Here is a 17,781-nt window from a genome sequence, read left to right as displayed (position 1 = left end):
CCAGAAATCCCATTTCTAACAGAGGTCAATAAGGGGAGGCAACAGAGAAAAGAAATTACGGCAGTTGGAGACACAATATATCCTACAACGTGGGGCAAATCGGACCCAGAACGCATATGTAATTCTTCATTTCTAATGGGGCCACCAGAGTCCCACATGCAATCCACCAGTAACTAATTCCCTGGAGTCACCAGTACTCTGTTATAGTAAGTAACACCAGGAAGGAGTTACATGGAGGATTGCCCGGCAGCTTTGAATGAGGCCCTAGGAGTTGTTTTTTTTATTAACAGCACTCAGCTGAAGAAAGCCCTGATACTATATTGAGTCCGATGTAAAGAGTGATTCACATAAAAGACCAAGAACATGAAACACGTGGAGGTATACATGAGTTGCATCAGTAAGTTTAATACATTAGAAGCAGTGGCAGCAAAATCATCGTTAGAATGGGAATCAGGTGCAGGTATACTGAGAGAATGTTGAAGGTTTGAGTGAGATGTTTTCTTTTTCAGGATAACAGCAGCGTAAAGTGATTTCTGTTTCAGATATCCAATTTTTCTTTTTCATTCACCTGGAAGCAGGCTTGAGTATCGATGGAGCCATTCCAGTGTGGAGAGTCTCACTTCTTACACCCACCCCCATAGTGAGAGAATCTACCATGGTCATGGTGTTGAGGAGGACAGGGATTGCAGGGATTGCATGGATCTAAGAGGGAGAAAAAGGAAACAGAGTATTAAGTTGCATCTGCTCACACATTACACACAGATTTAAATCAATGTCTGTATATTCTGAAAATGGAATTACAAAATCGGAATAAGGGCTGCCGTTGATTTGTCCACTCCGCAGAGAGAAACAACTCTGCCTAGCAACAGCTGATTTTTAGTTGTACATCCTGATGCCTGTGTGAATTACCTGGTGCAATCTTAGGTAACTCCCTCCTAATTGTGCTTTATGAGAATTGTGCCAAATGTTCCGCATTTCACATCACACAAGCTTTCATGTGATTTTTGCCTGTGGGACTCTGGTTCTCAAAAATAAATTGTCCCTGAACCTGCCTCTTCCTGGTGTCTCGCATGACCTCTCTATGTGAGGTATGTGCTTGCAGAGAAAGATTACTCGAGAACCCAGCGAAATATATTTTGTTTAATTCTTTCAATTTTGCAAAAAATATAAGCGCTTTTAGCAAAATGTTTTTTGTGTGCATATTTCAAACAGCCCTACTCCTTCCAAGCCATATTTTAAAAAGCTATTTATCAAAAGCAGGATGCCAGAGGTTACATTTGTGCAGCGAGCCAAAATAACACAGAAGGGGCCTCATGCCTATTATCAGAGTTGTTTCCATGTGTGAAGTCATTGTAAAATGCAATATGTGAGGCAACAACTTGTGATTTCTCATGTCAACTTTACTGAACTGTGGTAATAACAATGAACTTCAATTTTGCACTATAGAATTAAGGGCCACATGTAAGTAGGTTTTATTTTGCAATTACCTAATGGCGAATTTGTGCGATTCGCTATCAGGTAATCGCAAACACCTAAGTACTTATGTGTCTTTGACATATTCAGCGATTGCTAAAGGAGTCGCAATTGACCTACCTCATTAATATTCATGAGGTAGCTCAAAATAGTGCGAACCATTGGGAATCGCTGAAAACACAGGGATGTTGGCCTGCTGGGGACAGCAGACCACCATGTCTGTGTTTCATTTTAAATAAAGCAACTTTAAAAATAATAATTCAGCCCTTTTTCCTTAAAGGGAAACGGGATGCATTTCCAAAACAGCAATGTAAAGTTTCTTTTCATTTTTAAAGATTAGCCAGTGGATCTCTAGGACTACTACCTGCTCTTAAAAACGTTTTTGCTTTCATTTACAAAGGGGAAGGGGTCCCATTTTTCAATGGGTCCCTTTTGTGGAATGGATTACCACCAACTTTAAATTGGCGGTAAAATACGAATATTTTGCAACCGCATTTCGGTTGTAAAACATTCTTCCATACCACTGCAGGCTGGTATTAGGAAGCGACGTCCATAACACGCCCCTTCCATAGAGAAGATCGCTAATTCAATTTGCAATTCAGTAATAGATTCCCGAATCGCAAAATGGGCCTTTGTACATAGAATTTTTTTTTTCGGTTACAAACAGTCCAATTCTGCAAATCAGGCTGTTTGCAACATGAAAAAAGCTACTTACATGTGACCCTACATGTGTTAATATGAGGGTATTACTACATTTGCTGTAATAAAATGTTTCACCGGGCCACATTCATCACATTTATTTTCACTGGTGTGGCATTCATTTTTAGTAGGACATAATGCAGATATACACAAAGATGCTTTCTGTGACATTTTACAATAATCTATACACATCAAACTAAACAATCTAAAATTGAATCATTCAATGATGTAAATCACATGATATCAGAAGTGACATGCAGTGTAAATTATTTTAGCACATAATTAAACAGAGGGAGCCTGCTTCAATTATACTTTCCCTTCAGTACCAAAAATAGCATTTTCTTTGTGAATAACCTGTCAAATATAAAACACCTTTCCTCTCTTGTCTGCAATGGATCTGCCTACTGCATCTTAAAGTGCTAAAGAGTGATTAAATGGCAGTGGTGTAGAGAACAGAAGTGCTTTGTAATGATATCAAAAGAGCCAGTAATATATTTTTTCCACATGGAAGGAAGCGTGATTTTTCTTTAAATAATGATAGAAAACACTGTCTACTTTTTTAAGGAGTTTTTATTGCCACAGAAGTAAAATGAATAAAACGTCAGCAAACGTCAGCGCACGCAACGAAGTTCGTTTTATTAATTTTTTTCGTAACTTACCTGAACTCGGCCGTATGCCGCATTTTGCAACCCCCCACCCTGCCCCTCCTCTGCGCCACGTCACCACCCCGGTAAAAAGCCCTACACGGGCCGTCACTGATCAAACTTTAAATGCAGCCATAAGCATGTACAAATGCAAACGACCAATCAGGACACGACATAGAGTACCCGACCCCCTTCTAAGAAGTAGAGAGTTCTGGGGGTGCAAGCTTTGGCAGGATGGCTTCTGGCACCTCTTTCCCTGTCAAGGGCAGCTAGGCCAACAGCTGGGCTCTACAAGCAGCTGAACACAGGAGGTCGGCTTCCATCTCTCCTCAGTTGGTTTAAGAATCACCATCATGCAGCAGTCGAAGTAAATTAAATAAAGTATGGGAACTGTGATCCTCAGTGCTATGGGGGCCAGGTCAGAGGGCATGGGGACGTGGTCTAAGGTGTTACTAAAAAGAACAAAATAGTCTGCAACTATTTTGTTGGTGTTTCACTTTCAGTTAACTGCCTATAAAATAGCACCCACCGTAAATGGAAAATAAATACCAGTAAACTAAATATTGGGAAATGCACTAATTGACTTTAAGAAACCTCTATTTGATAATGTGATCACTGGAGATGTCCATCTATGGAGCCAAATAATTGAATGCTGGTTTGTGCAGTGGGGAATAGTGACAGCTATATTTTCAGTGCTACAAGGTCCCAGCCTGTGACAGATAGAACTATGAATATGAAAGTCATTATTTAGAAGTTGCATTTCACACATTTTAAGATTGGCTGCTACAAATTTGGAAAACGATTTGAGTTTAATTTGAGAAGTGCTCCCAAAATATAGGTTTTAGTAATATGCAGATTTTGCCTAGTGCAAGCATTTTTCATAACTTTTCATTGAAAGCACCCATGCCATAGGTGAGCTGGCAACACCCAACAATGCCAATCAAAGAGAGTAAATATTTGGCATCACAAAGCTTAAAGTGACTTCATCAATGAAACCAATCCAAATTTCCAAGCAACCTTTACATTTGCAAATTAACCAGTAGCACACATTTGTATTGCTTTCTGGCATTATGCACCCAGGCAAGAAGGAATGCGTCTTGCTTTAGCTGGTTATTCCTCCCCCAACTTCAGAGCACAAGAGACTCCCTCCCTTTCACTAAAGGTGAGGCTTCCTTAAACTCTCTGAAATAAGTTCTCTGTCAGCTGTCTTGTAACTAAAAATGGGAACACTTTTTTTTATTAAATCTAAAAAGTATAAGCACATTGTCCTCCTACAGAATCCACTAAAATGGACTTATGCTTCCATGGGAGTGAAAGGCTCAAAAAGAACTCAAATCTGTGAGTCTCACTCGCATACATGAGAATGGGGTTTTCCAGGAGCTTGTAGCCTTCGATGGACGACACCCAACTCTCTGAAGTCACTGCTTGAACCAGCCACTGTGGAAACGTTCCTTACATGTACATACAACAGGTTAGGTTTCCCGGTCCAGTATAAATAGTCTCTATTGGGAAAACCCATTATGTACCAGGTTGCAAACATATGTTTTTAGAGCTGCACATGGGTGATATATGATTTACTGTGGTTGCAATTTCTTCACATTGCATACCTGGTCTGTCAAACTTGTAGCCGTTGTCTTGACAGTGGTATTGTCCTGGTCTGCATGCTGAAAAGAAAAAGATAAAAGTTTTAAATTTGTCACTTTTTATATTACTCATCTTTTTAGTCACATCTCAATATCATGTCCTGCAGGCGGAAAGAATCTGTAATTTTATCATGAATTTATTCTTCTGGGTGTATTTCACAGAATATGAAAAGTTTTGTGAAATTGTGGGACATTTTTCTCCACCCCTACGCATGCGGTACTTAGGGCCAGATGTACGACCATGACAATTTGAGACTCGCAAATTGCACTCAATTGATACTCGAAATTTGAGACTCGCAAAATGCCATGACAGTGTGTTTAACACTGTTTGCGATTCCCAGTGGGGTCGGAAATTGCGAGGCTCATGAATATTAATGAGCCACTCACAATTTGCGAGTCCATTGAGAATGGCTGGCCCTCCCAGGGATGGTGGCCTGCTGGGCTCAGCAGACCACAATGTCTGGGACTGCTTTTAAATAAAGCAGTATTTTTTTAAATGCAGCCCATTTTTCTTCAAGGAAAACGGGGTGCATTTAAAAAAAAAAAAATTAAACGTTTTCGTTTCATTTTTTAAGGGCAGGCAGTGGTCCCTGGGACCACTGTCTTTTCACCTGCATTTGCAAAGGGGAAGGGGTCCCCTGGGGACCCCTTCCCTTTTGCGAGTGCATTACCACCCTCTTGAAGAGGGTGGTGATTTGCAAGTGTTTTGCGACCGCAAGTGGGGTAGCAAAACATTCATGCATGGGATTACGGTCGCTATTAGGAAGGGAACGCCCCTTCCAAATAGCGACTCACAATTCCTAAATTGCGAGTTGCAAATAAATTGCGACTCGCTATTTAGGAATTGTACATAGCCCTTTCACATTTTGCATGCGCAAACGGGTCCCAAACCCATTTACACATGCAAAATAGGGTCGTACATCTGGCCCTTAATTTGTAAAATAAAATAAGTTCCATGGCATAAGGTATATCTCAGGGGGCACTTTTACCCAAAACTGTAAGAATGGCCTTGGTGTGCTGGCACTATTCTTTTTTTTAGGTACACTGATTTGTTAAATAATTTGCTGATGTGCTTTGATCAAAAATAAAGACCATCATGTAAACTGGGGAACAACAGTGAACCACCACGAACCATGAATGGTGAAATTTGCTGTAGTGGGAACAAGCAGTTCATTGCATTTTTAAACTTCTGTGTTTCGGCAAAAAAATGCCCAGATCTAAATAGGGGTTAGGTTTATGTTTAGAGATTGGGTTGCTGCTAGAGACAGCAATTTATTTATGTCTCATGATTCTTTCTTTAATCTTGTCAAGCAATTGTAAAGGAATATTTGATCATAGAGGACTTGTCCATATGGGTGTCTTCATTATAGTATTTCTACATTATTGCAATCTTTGTTTCCATATAGCTCTTGTGTATTGCTTCTTCAGTTCAATGAAGATCAAATCAGACCACAGGAATCGCCTTTCAGCTTTTTAATATTGAGAGTTTTACCTACCTATAATAATTCACTCAGGCCTTGTCCTGAGGGGTGAAACTTATGTCCTTAAAAAGAACAGTGGGTACACACTGAGCCTTAGCATAAGCAGAAGTGTAAAATTGATTTCATGGGCAAGGCACAGGTTGAGGCAAATTGCAACATTGGTAAAGACAGGGCCATTGCAAGAGGGAGGGCAAGGGGGGTATTATGCCACAAAACCCACTCTTTCTAGAGCCCTACGCTCCTTTCGTAAAAATTACAAAATGTTTTATTGAATGCAAATCTGCCCCCTTTAACTTATAAATTTATAAAAAGGCAGATTTCTTATACGTCACTAGCTGCAGTCGGAGGCCATGTTTTCTCTTCTTCTGGGCTTATTTCCTTTTCAACCTAAAAACAGGTGCTAATGGCACCTGATAAAAACAGAAGAAGTGTCCAGAGGACCCTGCAGTAATTTATTCCCAGCCCTTGCAAACTCTTCAGACAAGCTTGGTTAAAAGGAAGGGGGAATTGGATCCACAGAGCATGTACAGACTGAAGAAAGTGAAAGTGACAATATCTGATTGGAAGGGCCACCCTCAGCACTTCTCAATTCAATTCAAAAACTTTATTCGGTATGTATAAAACAACCATAAAGGTGTGTACATACATCAAGACTGATTGTATTACATATATAGAAAAGCAAGGCAGATTACATCTGATGTACAACATGGGGCCAGAATTAATCACATCTAAAAATGTGCATACATTAAGACTGGTTGCGTTAGACATGAAACATATCAAGTAGTAAAAAACCAAAGCAGAGAACGCCTGATCTGCAACATGGGGCCAACATTGATCACATTTAAAACACATAAGAAGTTATATATATTTTTTTTAAAACAGCTCAATTTCTTAAAAATCATCTACAACATGAGGGCAAAATTGATCACATTTATAACACACAAGAAGTTATAGTTTTAAAAAAACAGCTCAATTTCTTTAAAATCGCCAGTGGATCATCGCTATGTCGATACAACAATACTTTTGTGTGCATTGATGGCGTTTATAATAAAGAGTGCCACAATAAAGTAAACCCTGGCATCATTAAGTTCAGACAAGTATTTTACTGCGGCAAGGTGCAGACCACTGCCATATGTAAGCAAAAGTGGTTTTAAGTAAGAATTCCTAAAACCTGAATAAAAACCACAAAATAGCATAAAGTGCACGGTGCTTTGCTTGCTCTGCCAATCACATGGGCAAGGAGTCATGGCTGGGGGGCAAGTTATCATGTTGGGGAAAGCCACTAAATGGTGGGCAAATCCCAGTCTCAATCTGACTAACACCAAACGGTGTGTAAGGTTGGGAATGTATGTAAGGTAATCTTGACAGCCCACATTGGAAGTAAGTGTTAAATAAAACTTTACAGTTGGTTTCCTGCATTGGCAAACAAGCCGAACTTCCATCCTGTGATTCATAAAGTTTTCTTTGATAAACATCTTCCAAAGTAATAGTACTTATGAGGGATTGGTCCGTACTGACATCTTGAGTACTTTACTGTACTGCGAACTGATCTTCATGGCATTTTCCAGAGAAAGCGATACCAATAATTGATTTTGAAGGGAAGGGAAGGGTATGCCCAGACGTGGGTCCCGTGCTCTCCATGCCACTGGAATCCAGCTATCCTGGCTGAAGAGGGGTGAAACCCCGAAACCGGTCCTAGGATGCTTGTTTCCAGTCCAGGGAGGACCTAGCTTGGCAGTTCGGGCTGGACTGTACCCATGAGGCACAGGGTCAAGACTGATTTGCATATGGCTGGGTTCAAACTGGAACGGCATGGTGAGCAAAATAAACGATGGATTTAGGCCCAGATCTCTGTACTGGGGTGAATGTATGGCATTGTTCTGCATTCTGTCCATCAACTGTTGTTTTTGCATTTGTCACCCCGAGTGGGAAGGGTATGCCCAGACGTGGGTCGCGTGCTCTCCATGCCACTGGAATCCAGCTATCCTGTCTGAAGAGGGGTGAAACCCCGAAACCAGTCCTAGGATGCTTGTTTCCAGTCCAGGGAGGACCTGGCTTGGCAGTTCGGGCTGGACTGTACCCATGAGGCACAGGGTCAAGACTGATTTGCATATGGCTGGGTTCAAACTGGAACGGCATGGTGAGCAAAAAAACGATGGATTTAGGCCCAGATCTCTGTACTGGGGTGAATGTATGACATTGTTCTGCATTCTGTCCATCAACTGTTGTTTTTGCATTTGTCACCCCGAGTGGGAAGGGTATGCCCAGACGTGGGTCCCGTGCTCTCCATGCCACTGGAATCCAGCTATCCTTGCTGAAGAGGGGTGAAACCCCGAAACCGGTCCTAGGATGCTTGTTTCCAGTTCAGGGAGGACCTGGCTTGGCAGTTCGGGCTGGACTGTACCCATGAGGCACAGGGTCAAGACCGATTTGCATATGGCTGGGTTCAAACTGGAACGGCATGGTGAGCAAACAAACGATGGATTTAGGCCCAGATCTCTGTACCGGGGTGAATGTATGACATTGGTCTGCATTCTGTCCATCAACTGCTGTTTTTGCATTTGTCACCCCGAGTGGGAAGGGTATGCCCAGACGTGGGTCCCGTGCTCTCCATGCCACTGGAATCCAGCTGTCCTGGCTGAAGAGGGGTGAACCCCGAAACCGGTCCTAGGATGCTTGTTTCCAGTCCAGGGAGGACCTGGCTTGGCAGTTCGGGCTGGACTGTACCCATGAGGCACAGGGTCAAGACTGATTTGCATATGGCTGGGTTCAAACTGGAATGGCATGGTGAGCAAAAAAACGATGGATTTAGGCCCAGATCTCTGTACTGGGGTGAATGTATGACATTGTTCTGCATTCTGTCCATCAACTGTTGTTTTTGCATTTGTCACCCCGAGTGGGAAAGGTATGCCCAGACGTGGGTCCCGTGCTCTCCATGCCACTGGAATCCAGCTATCCTGGCTGAAGAGGGGTGAAACCCCGAAACCGGTCCTAGGATGCTTGTTTCCAGTCCAGGGAGGACCTGGCTTGGCAGTTCGGGCTGGACTGTACCCATGAGGCACAGGTTCAAGACTGATTTGCATATGGCTGGGTCAAACTGGAACAGCATGGTGAGCAAAAAAACGATGGATTTAGGCCCAGATCTCTGTACTGGGGTGAATGTATGACATAGTTCTGCATTCTGTCCATCAACTGTTGTTTTTGCATTTTCCAAAGAAAGACAGTCTAAAATAATTGATTTTGTAAAACTGGTTTCCTCCTTGGACCATATGGAGTGCCAGAGCAGTAATGGGCAAGATGCAATTATATCCATAAGGTACTGTAGCTCACTTCTTAATGTATGATCTCTGAAGAAGCCGAAGCTGGTAGACTGAGGAGGCGATTGAGGAAACAGCTTCCCTCCATCTGTAGCGCAGAACTATTGTGGTAACCCCAGATACCAGCCCCATATCTAGCAATCAATAAGACCCTTGGCCTATTAATTGTTGTCATCTCCTTGACCAGTCTAGAGCACAGTTTTGTTGAATATCTAAAAATGCCATGGGTGCTTCTAGCCATTTTGCTCCTGACAATAATTTCACGAGTCCATAACCTGCTACCTGAGAAAGTACTGCCCAGGTAGCAGAAAGTATCAACCGTGGTGACAGGCAATTGATCCATAAAAAAAATTCTGCTTTGTTTGTTCCGTGACCCGGAGACCATAGTATAGGTTTTACCCTCGCCGCCGTCCCCCGGATCCGAAGAGCCACCACAGGAGGAAGGTCCTTCTCCTACCTGGCCGCCAAGACGTGGAACTCCCTCCCGACCCACCTCCGCCTGACCCAGGACCACCTCGCCTTCAGGAAGCAGGTCAAGACCTGGCTGTTCGAGCAGTAGCGGACCCCCCTCCCCCAGCGCCTTGAGACCCTCCGGGTGAGTAGCGCGCTATATAAATGCTGTGATTTACTTTTGTTAATAATTAATTTTCTTACAGGCAATAAAATCACTAAAAGCATCCATCAAACGTTGCAGCCCCACTGGTGGCCTGACCAGCAGGACAGCGTCATCTGTATACAAAAGTACAGGTGTAGGGTGACCAGCCACTTGGGGGGCATCGGCATGAACTACTTGTAAGGTCTTGTCTACCCCATTAATAAACAAAGAGGGGTCAATTTGTCAGAAAAACTGGTTCAATCTCATGAACATATTTTGGAATCCACCTGTTTTTTCCTTTGGTCTTCTTCTTAATAATTTTTACAAAAATTCTTTACCCATTTTTTGCCTATTGTTTCTCTTTTATTAATATATTTTTTCCCCTATTCTTACTATTTTCTTTAATTAATAACTTTCTTTCCCTCCAGCTTAATTTTTAATAATGTGCCAATGCTCACATAAGATTAGGCCATTTCTAGGACTTTTTTTCATCTTCTTCAAATCGACTAGCCTAAAATAGGCGCCGCATTATTGTAATCCCTTCATAAAAGAGACATATCCTCCAACTGCAGGGTTCGAGACCCGCATTTTCTCTTTATATTCCTTTATATTTCTTTATTTTTATTCTTTCGATATACCCTTTGATAATATCCTCCTAGCACACATGCACGCTTTTAAATAATTTTCTTTAACTCCTTCACAAAGTTTTCAGACCTAACGCGTCAATAAGGACACTCAAGATGGCCGCCGTGAACCTAACGTTATACGCGGCATAGTCTTTCCTTCTCACGAGTCGGTGACAATGCATTTTCCAGCCGTCTCACACTACTTAGACCGCTGGATCCCAAGACACGCTGAGATGCGGTCCGCCGATGGGAACCAGTAGCTCAGTTTGACGGAGGCAAGCCGTGTCAAGTAAGCTTTCTCTCTCCCACGCCCGGGCTCCCCCGTTACCAGGAGCTCGACCATGCCGTTTTTTTCACTACTTTCGGACTTTCTCCATTTTGCAGGGTTGTTTAAACACCATTCCGACTCTGAGTTTTTTAACCCTTACTCTCTCTTAGGGTTATTCAGGCTCCTCCACCCAGGCAGACCATGGGGCTAATTTTGATCAACTACTAAGTAGGTCAATGCGCCATAATATATGTTTTATGTCATGTTTGTTATGTCGGATGTCCCATCACAAGTGTTATATGTTTTGTTTTTACATATGTGGTTTCTCACTTTAGAGACACACGATTACCAGACTGCACTGGATTTCTACACTTATTCTAAGTTACAGTCAAGAGCACCATCACCTATGGTTTATTTTGATCCAAGATGAACAGCTTTTCACCTGCCCACGACAATGATGGGCAGGCAGCATATTAACATGTATGTTTTTTGTAATCCTCTAGATACTAGGTGTTCAGTTTAACCGTATGTAATTTATTTACGCTGGCACTGAGGTGCGCGTTTATTATTTTCCCTTTCTTATTTTTTACTTTATTACAGGTTGTGCACGGAGTGGTACACATGGGGCTGGTCCCCTTGTGGTCCTGAAGAAGAGGTTTAGGGGATAACCTCGAAACATGTTGACTTCCAATATCAGGAACTATTAGCACATTATTACCTAATTCTTCCCTTTTATTAAACCCCCTTTTTATCCTTTACAAACTAGGAGCAAGAATAAACTCATTTACGCTCACTAGCTAGGTAATTTTTAAATCAACCCACCCACACCACTACCCCTTCACTGCACTACACATAGTCTTTACAATTCAGTGCTCCTACGTAACTGTTGTAAGTCGCAGCACGCCCCAAGCAGTAGATGCTTGGGATGGCCCCAATGATGAAACATGTCACCTAGGGGAAACCTTTGGTGAGTGAGGGGACTCAAGAAAAGTATTTTCTTTTCTTTATTTGAGGTGCATCTTACTTATCAAGTAGACCCTTCCTTTTCCCTACTAGCTAGGTTCCCTGATCCACGATCTCGAAAATCTAAAAATGCCATGGGTGCTTCTAGCCATTTTGCTCCTGACAATAATTTCACGAGTCCACAACCTGCTACCTGAGAAAGTACTGCCCAGGTAGCAGAAAGTTTCAACCGTGGTCACAGGCAATTGATCCATAAAAAAAGTTCTGCTTTGTTTGTTCAGTGACCCGCAGACCATAGTATAGGTTTTACTTTTGTTAATAATTAATTTTGTTCCAGGCAATAAAATCACTAAAAGCATCCATTAAACGTTGCAGCCCCACTGGTGGCAAAAGTACAGGTGTAGGGCGCTCAGCCACTTGGGGGGCATCGGCATGAACTACTTGTAAGGTCTCGTCTACCCCATTAATAAACAAAGAGAATAAAAGAGGCGCTAGTACACAGCCTTGTCGGATGCCTCGCTTAACTGCAAAGGTGTTAGTACATTCCCCCCTGATGCCATAACGGACTTTACTCGTCAAATCCTCATATAATCTGGCCAGAAAATGAGGATTGTCTGAACTGGGAGATGGACTCTACCTTAGAATTACTTTGGCTGGCAGGCTACAGACAAGCTGGGATGGTACTATCTTTGAATCGTAAATTCCAAGTATAAACTGGTGACATTCGTGTTTATTTTTTTATTTTAGCCATTGGTAAAATGTGTTACAGAACAACAAAAAGGAGATACAATTGGTGACTTTCTATGTAACATTAATTAGACTCTCAATCACCATACACCCAAATGAGTATTCTTACATTTTAGAGCTATGTGCATGCCATGGGGGAAATGCTGGCTTCATACAATTGACTGAGCTTAACAAGCCACTTTAGCTCCCTGTGTCACAGTTGCCGTAAAATTAGAATCTGATTTACTGTTGTGTAGAGACCAAAATGTTTTTGTACCAAAGTCAAAGTAAGCTTTATTCGAAATCACAAAGTGAATCAAAAAAGCTACATATTTCATCCATGAAAATAGAAACTTTAAAAAGACCAAGATACAATTTAAAACAAAGTGCAAAATACTTCCATATAAAAAGCAAGTAGCTCAAAATTAAAAATAAACACCAAAAATAAACTGACAGCACAGCACAATCATATGTTTACTATTTACAGCTGCTTCCTATAGGTGATGACAGCCAACAAAAAACGTGACATTACTATACAGGTACAAATATTTGGTAACATTTGCAGATAAATATACGCCGGGCGACAAAGTCTAAACCCCATCTCTAATAGCAAGGGTTTAATGAATTTCTGTCTCAACCTTGAGAAGTGTTTACAGAAAAGCAGGGTATGCATGGTGTTCTGAGGTGAAATGTCATCACATGTGCAATTCTCCAGGTCAAGTGACCAGTTATTAACAGTAGGAAAGCTGATTAAGTGATGGAAAATATCCAGCCGGAAACAGGTAAGCACAAACCTATGACGAGGATTATAGATGTTAGCTAGATAAGGTTGCATTTGAAAACTAGTCAGGATCATTTGAGTCCTCAGGACGGTTGATTTACAGATTTCCAATGCTAATCTGATTTCTTCCAGTAATGAAATACATTTCAATTTCAAGGATTTCCTCTGTACATTGGCCAGGCTCTAGGGGAAAGTAAAATATTCAGGATGACCAAGATTTATTAAAAAGTTACGCACATATTTGATCCACGGAATATTAAAAACATTTGGGGATTTTTGGCAATCGCCGATTGTGGCTCGATTAAAAGTAGTATGTACAGATGACAATATTTTATGCCATAACAGGACTGGTTGAATTCTAATCAGGTCTGCTATGTAGGGGGCACCTAGTTTGGAATGACACACATACGTTGGGCTGCTTTTCGGGAGAGCAAGGAGAGACCTGAGAAAAACATTTTCTTCAAGCTGTAAGACATCAATCTTTCCATGCCCCCATAGCTCAGCCCAGTACATAGCGGAGGATCTGCACTTAGCCTTGTAAATTGCCATCATCACCTTTGGATGATTAAAGCCAAGCTTTCTAGCAAAACTTAAAAGTGCCATTGTAGTTTTCACGAAATAGAGTCACCTTGATTTAATTGTCCCTTGCCAATACCCTGATTGATTAAAAACAATGCCCAAATATGAAAAAGACTCTGTAAACTTTATACTGGAACCCTCAATAATAATTGTCATGGCAACTAGTGGCCTTCTTCCCAATCTTTATGGCGAAGGTTTTGCTTATGTTGATTTGTAGCCCAAGGATTCGCATGTACAGAGCGAATTCATCCACCAGGCGCTGCAGGGCAATGGGGGTACGGGCCATTAACACCGCATCGTCGGCATAAAACAATGCTGGTATAGGCCGGTGTTCTACCTGGGGTAAATCCACACATTTACTTGCCAAAGTTTCCCCTACGCTGTTAATGTAGAGGTTAAATAAGAAGGGGGCCATTACTCACCCCTGACGCACCCCTCTTGCTATTTTAAAAGGCTCAGTACAAGTTCCATTGAGGCCATAACGTACTCTGCCTCAGTGGTGGGCGTACAGATCTCTAAAGAAGTTCACAATTGTGTCATCCACACCCATGTTGGCCATAATTGCCCATAACTTATCGTGCAATACCAAATCAAACGCGGAAGATAAATCAACAAAAACTAAAAACAAATTGCCGTCTTTCATGTGTACATATTTACCGATTAATAAATCTAAATTAATTGCCTGCTCTACAGTTCCCAGCCCCGCCCTAAACCCATACTGTAGGTCAGAGAGGATATTATTTCTTTCTGCCCAATCTTGTAGGTGTCCTAAAAGCACGCGGCCAGCAACCTTAACCAGACAATCCAAAAGAGAAATAGGCCTATAATGTGCTGGGCTGTTGCGGTCACCCTTCTTAAAAATCAGGACAATAAGCGACTCGGGCCAGGTAGTTAAAAAACCCTGGGCTTGGCAAGCTTTAAAAAGCAAAGTGAGGATAGGGCCCCAGAGCTCGATCTTAGATTTAAACAGATCAATAGGGATCCCGTTGGGCCCTGGGGCTTTTCCCCCCTTACTTTCTTTTAGTGCCAAAACAATTTCGTGCCAAGAAAACTCTGGATATCTGGCAGCCTTTAAAGGACCAGTGGGCTTACGTGCGTTAACAGAACACATGAGCCCGTTATGGGCCAAGGAACTGGTGGTGAAAGTAGCAGAATCTTCACCAGGGGAGTACAGATTAGTAAAGTGAGCTATACAGACTTCCTCAGTGATCGCTATCTCTGCACGTGGAGAGTCTGGGAGGGAGTGGGAATTTTACCACTGTACTGTAGTTGATTTTTCATACAACCCTGTAACTCAAATATCAATACTAACATTTACTTCTTAGCTCTACTTCAAAGTTCCATTTCATTAAAATTAAACTTCTGGAGGAATGGTCCTATGATAACAAGGAGTGTTTTGAGTCTGAACACAAACTTTGATTGAGCATGATTTTACACTGTTTTATCACAGATAAGCTAGAGAGGCTATGCCTGTTGTGAGTTGCTAACAGCACATTCACTATGTGGCATTCGGGAGGGTTCCTATGTGGTTTTACCATATCCCATCTATTGTACATGAAATGTGAGTAATGCATCTGGGCTTAGACAAGTAGATGTGGTCTTGTGGCCAAACTGTTATTGATGGAACATGGGCACCTGCAGGTCACAAAAGATCCCTATCATGTGTGGAGTCCGCCAGGGTTCCATACTAACACCGGTCATCTTCAACCATTACATGGAGTCACTTGGTGCTATACTCACAGATAACAGAACTTGGTGGTCTACTCACAGATAAAAGAATCGAGATTCACCAATTTGCCAATGATACACAACCCTACTTGAAAGTCTCCACTGCTTCGGACTTCCAGTGTATCAGACTCTGCTTGCACCTCATCGAGACCTGGATGTCCAGTGCTACCTGAAGCTCAACCTAACTAATCCTAATATTTGTCAAGAACAAGAAACAAGGTACAGTACAAACTTGGCTCAATGACATAAACTTTGAAGGCTTTGAACTCCAAATCTCACTGAATTGCCAAATCACTTGGATTCACCCTGGACACCAACCTCTCCCTCAAAGAACACATTGCCAAAAAACACAAAGACGGCCTGGTTCCAGCTCTCTCTTCTGAGTAAAGTTAAACTGTTTCTTACACAATGTGACCTCAGAACTGCTGATCAAGCCTTTGTACACTGCCATCTAGATGGTAGCATAGACCTACATCATGGCCTCCCAGACTGAGCACTGGTACACCTTAGGTGCATCTTACAAACAGCACAGCTCACCAGGGCCTGAAGAAATATGATCACATCACCCCATCCTGATGGAGCTCCATTGGCTCTGATCACTGGCCCGCACCATCTTCAAAACCAGCTGCAACGTTTATTATTGTTATTACTTTATTCGATTACCACAACCATTAAAGTATACATCCAACGAAAAACATCAGTAAAAAATAATAAATACACAGAACATACACCAAGATACTGTATAACATCTCATAGCCCCCACGGGGCTAGTACTGTCAGCAGGCAGCAATACAGAACAGATAAAGCTATATGGACCTGTCTGCAGACAAATCTCTATGACAATGTGAGGTACATAAAGAATAAGATAATGGGCTTATACAACTACAACATTTATAAAGCAATCACGACCCAGCATGCCTGCTTATCCCTCAGACGAGCTGACCATATCTGCCGGTTCTCAGCACACCAGCAGCTAGGACAACATCACACAGCAGACTACGAAGTGTAAAAAAGAAAAAACAAGACAATAGGACTTTTGCATTCATGCACCCAGGATCCATCAGGAACGTCCCAGCGCTGCTTCAGTTTAGGAAAGAGTTGAAGACTCGCCTCTAATAAGAATCCTACATCATAATGCGCTGACCATCCACAAATCAGCCTACTCTCCCCTTACTTGTTGGGTTTAAGCTTCTCTTTGACCTTGTAGAGTGCTCCGTTAACCTTTGGATTGGTTTGTGCTATCGAAATACCTCCCACATATCCAAACAAATGTATACATGATAGAAATTGGATTTTTCGTTTTCAAACCGGTAGAGTATAATCAGTCTACTGAGAGCAAACATGTAAGGTCAAAAAATAAATTTTAATCATCGTACTATGCTTTTTTATCTAAATATGTGCGGATATTAAACTTTATGTGCATATATTAAATGTCTGACTATTTAGAGCGCTGGGGCTGTGGCAGCAAACGTTCCAAAAACCAAGTTCCCTTTATGTTTGCTACACATGATTACAAACAATAGCAAGAGAAAGTTCGGACTCTCCATAGTCACAGGCCAGAATGCATACTACTGACGTAAGAGAAGGTCGAGCTATCGCAAAAGCACTCTAAAACGTTTACTGACACGAGGATAATTTTAAGGACGTCAACTGGGCCGTAGATGGCACAATGGGCGCTATACAAGAGAAAGCAAAACAGCAAAATAAATTGACGTGACACTTACGGTCATAACAAGGCTGGTACGGTCTGTCGCACGGGTCCCGGCTGCAGTAGGTACCTTGGTGGTGGTGGTGGCGGTGGTGTCCTTGGTACGACATTGCTGCCTCGGTGGAGCGCTGCGGACAGAATTCCAAAGGCTGGTCACAGAAGTTTCCAGGACCCGCTTGCGGTATTGGAACTCCGGTGGGGCTTTATAATGGAGCAGGGACCGGCCCTGGTGCTGCTTGGGCCGCAGTAGGCTTTGTCCACCCAATCAGATTTTAGGACAGGGAAATTACTGGGGACTCAGTCATTTGTTTATTGCCTCACTCTCTGTCATTTATTTGTTTTTATTATTTTTATTGTTTTGCATGTTCGTGGACCCTGCCTGGGCGGCTCCCTACACTACTCAATAACTAAACATGGGTTTCAGATTTTATTGTTCGTGGTGACTAGTGTGGCAAGCAATTTTTACGAGTGTGTTTGTGGATGACAGTTTGAAAGCTGCATGCTGTAAACATGTGGGTTTGTGACACAGTGTTTGCACATCCCTCACTCA

The 17,781-nt window shown here is 42.1% G+C and overlaps 1 long non-coding RNA gene across 1 annotated transcript; it reads right to left on the bottom strand.

The window, feature by feature from the left end:
• Positions 1-385: 385 nt before the first annotated feature.
• On the bottom strand, positions 386-17,392 carry LOC146867771 (uncharacterized). Its single transcript, XR_014966138.1, has 3 exons — positions 17,248-17,392; positions 4,424-4,480; positions 386-702 (listed from the first exon to the last, which is right to left on the bottom strand). It is a non-coding gene; the product is annotated as an uncharacterized LOC146867771 (long non-coding RNA).
• Positions 17,393-17,781: the final 389 nt, after the last annotated feature.

The sequence above is a fragment of the Triturus cristatus genome, chromosome 1_2 (genome assembly GCF_964204655.1).
Source record: "Triturus cristatus chromosome 1_2, aTriCri1.1, whole genome shotgun sequence".
NCBI classification, from domain to species: Eukaryota; Metazoa; Chordata; class Amphibia; order Caudata; family Salamandridae; genus Triturus; species Triturus cristatus.
The sequence above is the reverse complement of the archived record's forward strand: the minus strand, read 5'-3'. Positions and strand labels throughout refer to the sequence as shown.